The sequence below is a fragment of the Tasmannia lanceolata genome, unplaced genomic scaffold (assembly GCF_043159265.1).
Source record: "Tasmannia lanceolata isolate RefF3 unplaced genomic scaffold, GAP_Taslan_0.1 ptg000012l, whole genome shotgun sequence".
In the NCBI taxonomy this organism is placed as follows: domain Eukaryota; kingdom Viridiplantae; phylum Streptophyta; class Magnoliopsida; order Canellales; family Winteraceae; genus Tasmannia; species Tasmannia lanceolata.
Genome location: NW_027518689.1, coordinates 27,929,348 through 27,943,485, shown reverse-complemented (window position 1 = coordinate 27,943,485; position 14,138 = coordinate 27,929,348). Strand labels below are relative to the sequence as shown.

Here is a 14,138-nt window from a genome sequence, read left to right as displayed (position 1 = left end):
ATTTATAGGAGAATGGGATAGGAGGTTAGGTGAGGTTAGGTGGTTTTGGATGGTTAGGATGAGAGGATGAGGTTAGGTAAGGTTAGGTGGGGTTAGGTAAGGTTAGGTGAGGTTAGGTGAGGTTAGGTGAGGTTTGGATGGTTAGGATGAGAGGAGAGGTTATGTGAGGTTAGGTGAGGTTTGGATGGTTAGGATGAGAGGAGAGGTTAGGTGGTTTTGGATGGTTAGACCCAGGTCAAGATCTACCATTGATCTAACGATTTACGGAAATCGGGTCTCGGAATGGAATCAGGGTCCGGGCTATGAAGTGACCCTAGCTTATTTTGTCCTGATTGATGATTCGTAAAGTCAGATCAAGATATTAATGACCTAAAACATATAAATCAATGATAGAGGGGGTTCTCACATGGATTTAACACACTAATTTCTTTGTTGATTAAAACAAAACAAAATGGGGTGTCTACAGATGCCCCTCTTTGGTAGAGATGACGTAGTCATTGAATACCAAAGCAAAAAATGACAAAACCATTTTGCGTAGCTTTAATCGACAAAGAACTCTCTAGACACAATGTACATTAACATAATGCAACCTTCACATAATGCAATACCCTAGATGAAATCCTGGAATTTGGAATGCAAAAAAAAAAAAAAAAAAAAAAAAAAAAAAAAAAAAAAAAAAAAAAAAAAAAAAAAAAAAAAAAATCCCGCTGCGGTGCCGCTCACAAACGGGCAACGAGAGAAGATGAGACCATTCACAAATGGATTCAGAAAATGAGATACCGTTCAGAAACGGGCTCAAAGAGGATAGGAGGCCATTCACAAATGGATTCGGATAATGAGGTATCGTTCACAAACGGTCTCTAGGAGGATAAGAGACCATTCACAAATGGACTCGAGAAATGAGGCACTGTTCACAAACGGGCTCAAGGAGGACATGAGACCATTCCCAAATGGACTCAGAAAACGAGACACCGTTCACAAACGGGTTCAAGGAGAAGACGAAACCATTCACAAATGAACTCGAGAAATGAGGCGCCGTTCACAAACGGGCTCAAGGTGAACACGAGACCATTCACAAATGAACTCGAGAAATGAGGCGCCGTTCACAAACGGGCTCAAGGAGAACACGAGACCATTCACAAATGAACTCGAGAAATGAGGCGCCGTTCACAAACGGGCTCAAGGAGAACACGAGACCATTCACAAATGGACTCAGAAAATGGGACACCGTTTACAAACGGGTTCAAGGAGAAGACGAGACCATTCACAAATGAACTCGAGAAATGAGGCGCCGTTCACAAACGGGCTCAAGGAGAACACGAGACCATTCACAAATGGACTCGAGAAATGAGGCACCGTTCACAAACGGGCTCAAGGAGAACACGAGACCATTCACAAATGGACTCAGAAAATGGGACACCGTTTACAAACGGGTTCAAGGAGAAGACGAGACCATTCACAAATGAACTCGAGAAATGAGGCGCCGTCCACAAACGGGCTCAAGGAGAACATGAGACCATTCACAAATGGACTCGGAAAATGAGGCACCGTTCACAAACGGGCTCAAGGAGAAGACGAGACCATTCACAAATGGCCTCGAGAAAAGAGGCACCGTTCACAAACGGGCTCAAAGAGGACATGAGACCATTCACAAATGGACTCAGAGAATGAGAAACCTGTTCACAAACGGGTTCAGGGAGAAGACGAGACCATTCACAAATGGACTCGAGAAATGAGGCACCTTTCACAAAAGGGCTCAAGGAGAACACGAGACCATTCACAAATGAACTCGAGAAATGAGGCGCCGTTCACAAACGGGCTCAAGGAGAAGACAAGACCATTCACAAATGGATTCGAGAAATGAGGCACCGTTCACAAACGGGCTCAAGGAGAAGACAAGACCATTCACAAATGGACTCGAGAAATGAGGCACCGTTCACAAACGGGCTCAAAGAGGACACGAGACCATTCACAAATGGACTCAGAAAATGAGGCACCGTTCACAAACGGGCTCAAGGAGAAGATGAGACCATTCACAAATGGACTCAGAGAATGAGACACCTGTTCACAAACGGGTTCGAAGAGAAGACGAGACCATTCACAAATGGGCTCGAGAAATGAGGCACCGTTCACAAACGGGCTCGAAGAATTTAGGGATTTTTTTATGAACTTGAATTTGACGTAGGAATGGATTTTTATTTTTATTTTTTAATTAAGGATTTGGATTTGATAAATTTTTTTATTTTTGGAAAATGAGGTACCGTCCGCAAACGGGCTCAAGGAGGAGATGAGACCATTCACAAATGGCCTCGAGAAACGAGGCACCGTTCACAAACGGGCTCAAAGAGGACATGAGACCATTCACAAATGGACTCAGAGAATGAGAAACCTGTTCACAAACGGGTTCAAGGAGAAGACGAGACCATCCCCAAATGGCCTCGAGAAAAGAGGCACCGTTCACAAACGGGCTCAAAGAGGGCATGAGATTTTTCATGAACTTGAATTTGACGTAAGATTGGATTTGTTTGAATCGGGGATTGGTTTTGATGAATTTTTTATTTTTGGGAAATGAGGTACCGTCCGCAAACGGGCTCAAGGAGAAGACGAGACCATTCACAAACGGCCTCGAGAAATGAGGCACCTTTCACAGAAGGGCTCAAAGAGGACATGAGATTTTTCATGAACTTGAATTTGACGTAAGATTGGATTTGTTTGAATCGGGGATTGGATTTGATGAATTTTTATTTTTGGGAAATGAGGTACCGTCCGCAAACGGGCTCAAGGAGAAGACGAGACCATTCACAAATGGGCTCGAGAAATGAGGCACCGTTCACAAACGGGCTCAACGACACAAGATAGCTTTGATTGATGAATTCAACAATGAAAAATTTAGAGATTTTTATGAATTTGAATTTGACGTAGGATTGGATTTTTTGAATTGGGGATTGGATTTGATGAATTTTTGATTTTTTGAGAAATGAGGCACCGTCCACAAACGGGCTCAAGGAGGACATGAGACCGTTCATAAATGAACTCAGAAAATGAGGCACCGTTCACAAATGGGCTCAAGGAGAAGACGAAACCATTCACAAATGGACTCGAGAGATGAGGCACCGTTCACAAACGGGCTCAAGGAGAAGACGAGGCCATTTGCAAATGGGCTCGAGAAAAGAGGTACCGTTCACAAACGGGCTCGAAGAATTTAGAGATTTTCCATGAACTTGAATTTGACGTAAGATTGGATTTGATGAATTTTTTATTTTTTTGAACTCAATGAAATCGGGGATATTATGGATCGTGCCCGACAAAGATGTTGGAAACTAGGACTTTGACGAATGATGAAACGGCAAACCTTTGGAACGAAGAACCATTACTAGCAAGAATGGATTAGGAACATTTTTATGAAACTTCAACAAGATTTTTCTCAAAGAGACTGCTGGTCTTGTCTTCTGGGGATTTTGATAACTGAAACCTTGAACAAGACATTTGAGATTGGTAATTTAGAACAACGACTCTCTTGGATATTAACATGGAAAAGCGGGATCTGCTTCTTGACAGGTGTTTAGATAAACATTTCTTGACCAGGATAACTAACCGGAAGGGAATTATGAATTTGAATGGTTCATCTTTCTGAGAAATTGGCTCAACCACCATTGCATCTGAGGTTCTTCCAAGCTTAAGGTGCCTTCCTGGGGTATGATCTTTTTACGGAAGCTGGGCTTTCTGATGTTTCTACTTCTGAATTTTTCTGAGCTGATCTTCTTTGAAATGAAGTTGTTTGACTAAATTCTCGAGCTCTTTCAGGTATAATTGCAGGGAGCTGCCTAGGCCTGGCCTCCTTCACCAAGACAGTTACATCATTTGGACATAGGAACGACAATTGACTCTTTCTAAAGAGAAAACTTAGATGAAAGGCACTACTCAAAGGATTGAGCAGCCCTGAAGGAGTGAACTTAGAATAATAAAGATTGACTGACTATACTGACAAACATAGTGATGCTTCTGACTTAGTTAATGTTTTGTTTGGTAAGTCTATCCTTTCAAGGAATAGTTTTTCAATTGGTAAACACCGGACTTCTTCCTCGAAACAGTAATGCCTCAAGAATTTAATTACGACCCCTAAGATTGCTTAGCTTCAATGCCCCCAGTTTTGAGGATATCACTTGAATTTGCTTGAACTTCAGTTGATCTTCAGTCTTGATACCGGCTGTTGCCTTCTTATACTGATTCTCTTACCGTGACCAAGTCACCTCTTCAGGGTTTTTAACTTGGCGGACCGCGCTAGCCTTAACTTTTGCCTGAACCACCTTTCTAGGTTTTCGATCCAGCAGGCTATCCCCTTAGCTTTTGCCTAAGCCGCCCTTTCGGGTTTTCAACTTAGCAGGGGAATGATCTTAAATTTTGCCTAGACCGCCCTTTCAGGTTTTCAGTCTAGCAGATCTTCAAACTCCGTTATTTTTCTTATTCATCATCATTTCATTTTTTTATTGTATCTCAGGACCTAGCTCATTAGTTCTGAACACCAGAAGGACTTTTATAGGTAGGATAGGGCTTTTCAAAGAATGGCTTAAGGCTCAACAAAGATTTCGACCGAACCTGTGAACAGGTCGCCTACATATCCCAAGGTAGGAATCAGGTCGTGTGTAGTTCAGGGCGAATGCCCCTAGTTTGAAGATAAATTGTTTGATTTTTTTTTTCCTTTTTTCTTTTCTTTCTGGAACAATTAACTTCTCTTCTTTTGGAACTTGTCCCTCTCTTTTTTTTTTTTGAAAGGATTGAATTTCTTTTCCTTTTTGAATCGACCGAACTCGGTTCAACCGAGTTGCCTACGTACCCCAGTATAGGGATCAGGTCTCGCGTAGTTCGGGGGAATGCCCCAAGTTTGATGGGTTTTCAAGAAAATTTGATTTAGGCTCGAAGGGTTTGCAAATCGGTATTCTTTTGACATTGGGTTTTGATTTTGGGATTTAATCGGCCAAAGGAGGCCTTTCGATGTTCAGATTGGGAATCGATCTAGGTTACTAGAGTCTGTCTGGTACTGATTATTTATTTCTTTTTTTTCTCTTTTTTTTTTTTCACGGAGTTTGACGGCATTTCCAGGTAAGATAATGGATTTTCTTCTTTCAAGATTCTAATGCGTGCTTTCGGCTTTCATAGAGCGAAACTTGTTCCTTGACATCCTCCATCTATGGATTTGTAACTCTTGATATCTGATGACCACTTTTCAATACTTGTTCTTGAACTTCTTATCTTGAATTTGTTGGCTTCATGTTATGAATTTGAGAACCAAGGTCATTGATTGGAAATATGAAAGTTATTTCCACTCTATGCCCCTTGCATAGCATATGATATTCACTTCATTCTTTCTTGAACCTTCTATCTATGTCTTGCCCCTGGTATCGGTTGTAGCTTTTCTAGACAATCTTCTTATTCTTGAAATAATTTTATCAATTCTTCACACTCTTTAGAGGGTAATGTATTTTCAATCGGCATTCACTGAATCAAAGTTTCAGTGCCAGTGTTTATCATTTCAATTTCATCTTTGAAAGGTTGGGATTGGCGCTCCTCCTCTCGTTCAAGTAATTGCTGTGACTCAAGTGGAGTTTCGTCAATTTTGTCCTCATTTGAAGAGGGAGTCTTATTTTAAGATCAGAAGCACACTTAAGAACAGACACAAGTGAACTTTTTGGAACTGACCGAAATTTTATTTAAAGAAAAGCTATTACATCAGACGACCTATCCTGAACATGCTCAGGATTCACAACTCTAAATAAGAAAGGGAAACAGAAGATAACTTGCCTGGACTAGGCATTGACCTTTAACTGTAAGACCGGACTCAACAATTATACTGACCATGATGACTGACTCAACATAAAATAGTAAGTGACTAAAACTTTAACTGCTGCAACTGTTTGGCGTTGAAGGCTCGGCGAAGGCTGGTTCGTTCTGAACATCATCATGGCTGATACTTTCAATTTTGGACAATGATGACTGATTCGCATAGGGAAATGCCCCTAGCTCAAGGATTCTGAGAGTGAACTCTGAAGGACTTAGCAAAATAATCTTGAAAAAGGTAGCCCCTAGAGGAGGAACAGACCAGGGGTACAAGCAAGATTGGATTATCTGGACCAGGCATGATCAGATCATGAGAACGCATAATCGAAAGATTGTGAGATTCTGCATCTGCCAGTTAGGGGATGGCATGAAGATACGATTGAATTGTATGATAGAAGAATCAAAGACGCACGATCAAGAGATTAGATGAGATAGCATAAGATTGCTTTCAACGGATAGATCATGAATGACTAATCCTATGAGATCTTTGGAAATGATGGGATTTATATCCTAACCCCAAAGGGAAAGTTTTTAATCTTCACACATTTTAACAGTGTTACCTGAAGGCATCAACCCTAATCCTAATCTATCGGAGTGGAGAGAGGATCTCGACTCATGACTTTGTTTGTGTACCTAGGACCGATCGTAGCCATTGGAAGATGGTCTACGGCCTAATCTAGACACAAATAGGTAGGATATCCTAAACTAGGCTCACACACGTGATGCACATGTGTTCGTATACTACATGCATGTGTGGGTTAATCTAGGGGTAAGGCCAAGAGTTCCCTTAGCGCGAATCCCTGTTCGATATACTGTACCAGTGTCCGGCGTATCAGTACGTGAACAAGAGATCCGTTTACGTACCATAAAGGTACTAGGCTAAGGGTGGAATGTTTCTCTAGCACAGAGGCACCAGGTGATGAAATCCCAGTCAACCATGCTAGATAACACTCCGGGTTCCTAAAATAGGACGTGTGTGCACGTGAGATGCAAGGGTTTAGATGCAAGTGATGTAAGTGTGTGCAATATGTTTGCGCAATCTATGATGCCTTCAGATTTTGTTAGATTAAGTTCAAGTAAAATGTGATGAGAAAATAAAACAAGACAAACTAATCTGACAAGTATACAAGAGATAGAGTTTTCATGAGCCAGTTAAAATAGATTCAAATAAGTTATCCTTTGGAATTGTGATGAAGTTAGGTGATCCCCAGCAGAGTCGCCAGACTGTGGTACCCGATCCCGCGAGAGGGGTGTGGGCGCGAGCCGCCGCGCGCTCTCTCTCTTGGTCTCTCGTACCCACGCGATTGGCGTGTGCCTTTTAATGTTGATTTGAATTAATCTTTCCTGTGAACTTGGGATCACTAAGGCAATCCGAATTCCACACGAAAGAGACTGACAGAGTCGCCACCTAGATGTGGGATCTAGGACCCGTAATTAACCAGAAATCTAGACTCGCTACCTGGTTACGAGAATGGAAGGTATGGGGAGTTATCCGCCACATGCACCATTCCTGCCCGATAATCGGTCTTCGATTCCAAAAGCTAACTCTTTTAAATTTATTTTAAATGGCTCATTCAACTCTATGTTAATGTGCGAACTAAGTGACATGCATCCTATGATCTAATTTCAATGTGAATCCTAGATGTGTATCTTGATTTATTAATTTGTCTGGATTCAATCTAAGTGAAAGTTCTCCTAGAATTCTAATTTCATGGAAAACCCTAACTGATTTGATTAAGTATTTACAAGAAAATTAATATACAAAACACCACAATTTGTTTGTGGTGCCGACTCGCGGGTGGTATGCCATCAGACATCCAAGCTGCCTACGTACCCAAGCCTTACTGGGATCAGAGTCGACGTAGTTCGGTGCATTTTAAGCTAAGCTACATATGCCTAACTCAACTAGGACACCGATCTAGACGGGATTGACTGTTTCAACAGTTTTAAGAGAAGTTATTTAATTCAAGTTGAGGATTTTATTATCTTAGGATTTCATCGAAGATGCTATATGATCCTATCTAAATGCAAGTTGTCCCTTAGACTAATGCAGGTTAGCCTACATCCTAGTTTACTAGGCTTGTCCTAGGGAAAAACTGGATGACTAGTGTAACTTGACCTATGGCACGGTTGCTATACATAGCAAGCGTCCGTGATGAGGCTGGACTCCTAACTCTAGGACTCCCTAAAACTTAGGACACAACACGACACGACACCATTGTTCCTAAATTGGGCTCTAAGGGTTCTTACGACGGAAACCATAATCCAATGGTTCCGAGAGACACGAGATGAATCGAGATGATGAATAGTGTGAGGGAATGGGAAAGATAGAGAAAGGTGCGACTGAACTTGGGAGTGCCAAATTGCCTACGTACCCCGTGATGGGGATCAAGCCACACGTAGTTCCACTGGGGAGGTTGCTTGGATTTTGGAAAACAGGTTTGGTATTTGGATCAGGAATCGGGTTTGTATTTGAGCATTGGACTTGAGATTCAAAAACATTGATATAGCAATGGGATTTTGGAATTGGGAATTTGCATCAAAGAATTGAGCATATTGGAATCATCAAGGGTTTGAATTTTCGGAATTCAAAGTGGGCGGGCTTATGAGATTCGGCCAAATGGATTCAGACATGCGACTCGGATTGTGTTGGGATATGACTTGGTTGGATTGGGTTAATGGTTAGGGTCAAGTGAGTCGGGTCTAAGTTAGGAGCAAACCCGAGACTAGCCATGGTCTAACTAGGAGGAAGCAGGGTACAAACCAGGGTGCGGACCAGGGTGCACCAGGGTGCGAACCAGCAGGGAACTAGGGTGCGAACCAGCAGGGAACCAGGGTGCGAACCAGCAGGGGAACCAGGGTGCAACCAGCAGGGAACCTGGGTGCAACCAGCAGCGAACCTGGGTGCAACCAGGGTCTAACCAGAGTGCGAACCAGCAGGGAACCAGGGTGCGAACCAATATCGAACCAGGGTGCGAACCAGTAGGGAACCAGGGTGCAACCAGCAGGGAAGCAGGGTGCGAACCAGTAGGGAACCAGGGTGCGAACCAGTAGGGAACCAGGGTGCAACCAGCAGGGAACCAGGGTGCAACCAGCATCGAACCTGGGTGCAACCAGCAGCGAACCTGGGTGCAACCAGGGTCTAACCAGAGGCTAACCAGGGGGAAAACAGACCCTACATGCTTCCTAACATGGTTTTTCTTTTAAAGTAAAAGATATGCATGAAAACAGACCCTACATAGAATTGAAATAAATGCCTACCTCTTTGGAAACCCACTTTGTGTTTGATTTTTCTTTGATGGTAATTCCTTGAAGATGATTCCTTGCTTGATAATGACTGCTTTTGATATATATCACCCAACGTATAAAATCACCCGATCCGGCAAGGATGGCCGAACCCTTGAAGAGATGAGGGAGAGGGATGAATTTTCTAAGAGAGGGGTTCTTTTTCTTCTTTTCTTGGATGGTGGGATGAGAGGGTATTTATAGGAGAATGGGATAGGAGGTTAGGTGAGGTTAGGTGGTTTTGGATGGTTAGGATGAGAGGATGAGGTTAGGTAAGGTTAGGTGGGGTTAGGTAAGGTTAGGTGAGGTTAGGTGAGGTTAGGTGAGGTTTGGATGGTTAGGATGAGAGGAGAGGTTATGTGAGGTTAGGTGAGGTTTGGATGGTTAGGATGAGAGGAGAGGTTAGGTGGTTTTGGATGGTTAGACCCAGGTCAAGATCTACCATTGATCTAACGATTTACGGAAATCGGGTCTCGGAATGGAATCAGGGTCCGGGCTATGAAGTGACCCTAGCTTATTTTGTCCTGATTGATGATTCGTAAAGTCAGATCAAGATATTAATGACCTAAAACATATAAATCAATGATAGAGGGGGTTCTCACATGGATTTAACACACTAATTTCTTTGTTGATTAAAACAAAACAAAATGGGGTGTCTACAGATGCCCCTCTTTGGTAGAGATGACGTAGTCATTGAATACCAAAGTTAAAAATGACAGAATGGGGTGTCTACAGATTCACATTGAAATTAGATCATAGGATGCATGTCACTTAGTTCGCACATTAACATAGAGTTGAATGAGCCATTTAAAATAAATTTAAAAGAGTTAGCTTTTGGAATCGAAGACCGATTATCGGGCAAGAATGGTGCATGTGGTGGATAACTCCCCATACCTTCCATTCTCGTAACCAGGTAGCGAGTCTAGATTTCTGGTTAATTACGGGTCCTAGATCCCACATCTAGGTGGCGACTCTGTCAGTCTCTTTCGTGTGGAATTCGGATTGCCTTAGTGATCCCAAGTTCACAGGAAAGATTAATTCAAATCAATAATAAAATGCACACGCCAATCGCGTGGATACGAGAGACCAAGATAGAGAGAGCGGCGGCTCGCGCCCCACACCCCTCTCGCGGGATCAGGGTACCACACAACCGAGGGGAGCTATGGATGGTATTAGAGAAGGGATTATGGGCCCTCAAATGAGGTAGAAGAAGTACCCTCGGAGGGTCCATCAAATTCAGAAGAAGGACCTGAAGTTCAAAGGCATGGGTTTTCAGCTACAAAAAAGGGGTTATTAGTACCTAAGGGAGGCTTCTCAAGGGCAACAGTGGGGAGCTATGCATGGTATTAGAGAATGGATTATGGGCCCTCAAATGGGGTAGAAGAAGTACCCTCGGAGGGTCCATCAAATCCAGAAGAAGGTCCTGAAGTTCAAAGGCATGGGTTTTCAGCTACAAAGAAGGGGTTATTAGTACCTAAGGGGGGCTTCTGAAGGGCAATAGAGGGGACCTATGGATGGTATTAGAGAAGGGATTATGGGCCCTCAAATGTGGTAGGAGAAGTACCCTCGGAGGGTCCATCAAATCCAGAAGAAGGTCCTCAAGGTGAAAGGCATGGGTTTTCAGCTACAAAGAAGGGGTTATTAGTACCTAAGGGGGGCTTCTCAAGGCCAACAAAGGGGACCTATGGATGGTATTAGAGAAGGGATTATGGGCACTCAAATGGGGTAGGAGAAGTACCCTTGGAGGGTGCAGCAAATCCAAAGATGGTGCTCAAGTTGAAAGGCATGGGTTTTCAGCTACAAAGAAGGGGTTATTAGTACCTAAGGGGGGCTTCTCAACGGCAACAGAGGGGACCTATGGATGGTATTAGAGAAGGGATTATGGGCCCTCAAATGGGGTAGGAGAAGTACCCTTGGAGGGTGCAGCAAATCCAAAGATGGTGCTCAAGTTGAAAGGCATGGGTTTTCAGTTACAAAGAAGGGGTTATTAGTACCTAAGGGGGGCTTCTCAAGGGAAACCGAGGGGAGCTATGGATGGTATTAGAGAAGGGATTATGGGCCCTCAAATGGGGTAGAAGAAGTACCCTCGGAGGGTCCATCAAATCCAGAAGAAGGACCTGAAGTTCAAAGGCATGGGTTTTCAGCTACAAAAAAGGGGTTATTAGTACCTAAGGGAGGCTTCTCAAGGGCAACAGTGGGGAGCTATGCATGGTATTAGAGAAGGGATTATGGGCCCTCAAATGGGGAAGAAGAAGTACCCTCGGAGGGTCCATCAAATCCAGAAGAAGGTCCTGAAGTTCAAAGGCATGGGTTTTCAGCTACAAAGAAGGGGTTATTAGTACCTAAGGGGGGCTTCTCAAGGCCAAAAGAGGGGACCTATGGATGGTATTAGAGAAGGGATTATGGGCCTTCAAATGGGGTAGAAGAAGTACCCTCGGAGGGTCCATCAAATCCAGAAGAAGGTCCTGAAGTTCAAAGGCATGGGTTTTCAGCTACAAAGAAGGGGTTATTAGTACCTAAGGGGGGCTTCTGAAGGGCAATAGAGGGGACCTATGGATGGTATTAGAGAAGGGATTATGGGCCCTCAAATGGGGTAGGAGAAGTACCCTCGGAGGGTCCATCAAATCCAGAAGAAGGTCCTCAAGGTGAAAGGCATGGGTTTTCAGCTACAAAGAAGGGGTTATTAGTACCTAAGGGGGGCTTCTCAAGGCCAACAAAGGGGACCTATGGATGGTATTAGAGAAGGGATTATGGGCACTCAAATGGGGTAGGAGAAGTACCCTTGGAGGGTGCAGCAAATCAAAAGATGGTGCTCAAGTTTAAAGGCATGGGTTTTCAGCTACAAAGAAGGGGTTATTAGTACCTAAGGGGGGCTTCTCAACGGCAACAGAGGGGACCTATGGATGGTATTAGAGAAGGGATTATGGGCCGTCAAATGGGGTACGAGAAGTACCCTTGGAGGGTGCAGTAAATCCAAAGATGGTGCTCAAGTTGGAAGGCATGGGTTTTCAGTTACAAAGAAAGGGGTTATTACTACCTAAGGGGGGCTTCTCAAGGGCAACCGAGGGGAGCTATGCATGGTATTAGAGAAGGGATTATGGGCACTCAAATGGGGTAGAATAAGTACCCATGGAGGGTCCATCAAATCCAGAAGATAGTCCTGAAGTTGAAAGTCATGGGTTTTCAGCTACAAAAAAGGGGTTATTAGTACGTAAGGGGGGCTTCTCAAGGGCAATAGAGGGGAGCTATGCATGGTATTAGAGAAGGGATTATGGGCCCTCAAATGGGGTAGAAGAAGTACCCTCGGAGGGTCCATCAAATCCAGAAGAAGGTCCTGAAGTTCAAAGGCATGGGTTTTCAGCTACAAAGAAGGAGTTATTAGTACCTAAGGGGGGCTTCTCAAGGGCAATAGAGGGGACCTATGGATGGTATTAGAGAAGGGATTATGGGCCCTCAAATGGGGTAGGAGAAGTACCCTCGGAGGGTCCATCAAATCCAGAAGAAGGTCCTCAAGGTGAAAGGCATGGGTTTTCAGCTACAAAGAAGGGGTTATTGTACCTAAGGGGGGCTTCTCAAGGCCAACAAAGGGGACCTATGGATGGTATTAGAGAAGGGATTATGGGCACTCAAATGGGGTAGGAGAAGTACCCTTGGAGGGTGTAGCAAATCCAAAGATGGTGCTCAAGTTGAAAGGCATGGGTTTTCAGCTACAAAGAAGGGGTTATTAGTACCTAAGGGGGGTGTTTGAAAAATTAAATAACCGCAAGTGCACGGATCGTGTAAATACGGGTCGAACTCAAGGAAGAGAAATCTAGTTGTCAATCCTATTCTTTTACCGATTAGAATACTAGCTATGATATAATGTTGCCTGGAATGGACTCAGGATTTCCGTGGACTTAGACCTCGGAGCCAACACTATATATAAGCGTGTATTCTATTCAATCTAAGAATCGGATTCAACTACGATCTTGACTTGGAAATCTTAATTTAGGCAAAGTGTACCAAAATTCTAATGATCTTGATTAACTACTTATCTAATCTTATTAGAAAACTAAAATTCTAAAGGCCTAAATTAATTGAAAAATTGCGAAAGTAATTTGGAATAGTGTAAAAACCTTAATTCAATATAAAAGATTACTTAGGGTTAGAATCCACCATGGGTTTGGATTAAATTGATTAATTAAAACAACTCTTGAATTGGGTTGAAAATTCGATTAACTAGTCAATAAGGAATAAGATCAAAGGGATGTCATTCCTTATAAGTAATTAATCAAATCCACTCTCCAATTTACATTGATTATATAGAACTTTATATTTGTTAATCAACAATCATTCATACGAAAGGGAAAAGCCAATGGCGTGAATGATTGGGATTTTCCAAACACAAACTCCTACACAATTTTTTAATTGAGTAGATTGATTTAATTGTAATTATTTCTCCTTCCCCATGGCTTCAACTAAACCCTAAGTAAATAGGATTTAGTTACTCATGAAGAAGTGAAGAAAAACAAAAATAAAGGAGAAAGAAAAGAGAAGAGATGCCATATAATTATTTAAAAGGAAAACTAAAAGAAAAATAAACTCTCCACTAGTTTAAATTAAACAAAAAAAATACATCACTTTGGAACTAGAAAATAGAACAAAATACAAAAAGAACTTATTCTTTTTCTCCTCCAATCTTTGGTTGAATCTTCCTCCTTCAAGCTTTAATGTCACCTTGAGTTTGAATGGTGGATGATTGATCCTTGGTTGAGAGTAGAAAAGAAAAAGAGCATGAAAGAGAACAAGAAAACCTAAGAGAGAGAGAGCTTGAGAATGGTGGAGAATTGTATCAAGGATGGAGAGAGAGGAGGAGCTTGTTTTGTTACTTGAGAAAGTGTAAATCTTTCCCATATATTCCTTTCCAATAATATGCATGATGTCCAAAATCCAATACCCATATGACCGAAACTGTGGTATGCAATCCAGAGCAGAATCCGTGTGAAATTCGGCAAAATAGGAATATTAGTCCCTTCTTT

At 42.7% G+C, this 14,138-nt stretch overlaps 1 long non-coding RNA gene across 1 annotated transcript; it reads right to left on the bottom strand.

The window, feature by feature from the left end:
* Positions 1-5,683: 5,683 nt before the first annotated feature.
* LOC143887783 (uncharacterized) lies at positions 5,684-9,469 on the bottom strand. The gene is made up of 2 exons (XR_013254376.1): positions 9,097-9,469; positions 5,684-6,183 (listed from the first exon to the last, which is right to left on the bottom strand). It is a non-coding gene; the product is annotated as an uncharacterized LOC143887783 (long non-coding RNA).
* Positions 9,470-14,138: the final 4,669 nt, after the last annotated feature.